This window comes from Rhagoletis pomonella, unplaced genomic scaffold, assembly GCF_013731165.1.
Source record: "Rhagoletis pomonella isolate Grant_MI unplaced genomic scaffold, Rhpom_1.0 Rhpom_scaffold_00003, whole genome shotgun sequence".
NCBI lineage: Eukaryota > Metazoa > Arthropoda > Insecta > Diptera > Tephritidae > Rhagoletis > Rhagoletis pomonella.
In genome coordinates, this window is record NW_023458557.1 from 234,457 (window position 1) to 235,803 (window position 1,347).

Here is a 1,347-nt window from a genome sequence, read left to right on the forward strand (position 1 = left end):
TATTGAAACAGCCCGTTAGTGGGCCTACCGTTATTTGAGCTTGCCGACAATGATTGAAGGATGAACCGAAATAGACGGGGCTTAGTGGTGCCGCTACAACAACAACAACAGTTTCACGTACTATTACTTCTACGAGAACTTTTGTTCAACTCAGAATTTATGATAGCCAGAGTCCGAAATGATTGTCTGGCTGACTGATCTCAGGATCATATCGTCGCTGGAATAATGAAGTAGTGTAACATGAAAAGTATAGTTTTGAGAAAAATTAGAAGTTTTTATAATCCAATCGACCAAATCTAAAATATAATTGTGCGCTTCTTATTCAAAATATTCATATTTTAAATACACCACACTTTTAATTGATTCCCTAGCTGTTAATTCACAAAAATATTCTGTACCATGTTTACTTAGAAATGCCATTTGAGCCCATTTTTCTGAAAGCATCTGCTTATTTTATTTCTGAACATTTTTATATGAAATTATTGTACACTATTTTATTATTCACATTTTGAAGTTGCGTGTGAAACTTAGCAGCAATATAATGAAGTAAAATACTCTTACGCTATTTTAATATTACAAGAATTTCTTTGGGATTTGCTTAATAATAGTCTAAGTGCACCATACACTATTTTTAAACTATTGTAGTACCTACACTTTATTAAAAAATTTCGTTTTTTGCGAAGAAGTTCGTAATCCAAAAAGATATTTAAGAAAACTAAAGATTTTTCTAATAGATTAAAGGATTGTCTATCCAATGGTACGATTATCGAATAATAGTATATATGGCATTTACACTTTTCCTTTATTCCAGCGACGATATTTATGACGAAAGTAATACTCATTTTATACTCATAGATTCTGAGCACTCAGAAAAATTTTTTAAGGGAATGAGCTCAAACAAATTTATCGAAAACAGCTTTAATATTCGTTTCGAATTTTGTTGCCTTCTGTACTATGTATTATAATTTGTGACGATTTTTGTATTTGTGCTCAATGCGGAAGCTCCAAATAACCTCCAATCGGACTCAAATTGTATATTTCATAATTTTGAACGTTCTTAGATGGTGCCCCAACTAAAAAAAAAATTTGGCTTAATACAAATTACGTTCACCTTAATATATACATGTATACGTTTATTTCGAAAAGGGATCGGATACGATTTTCGGACTTGAAAATTTGGACAATTTCCAACAAATCTACATTAGCAGAATGTAAGTACATTTTCAGAAAAACTATTCGTGCTTGAAGGCAACTGTGAATTCATACTTTCTAAAATCCAATTTATAATATTTTAAATAAAAGCCGAAACAATATATGTATTTTAAGTTTTATTTTTTATTACTCTGT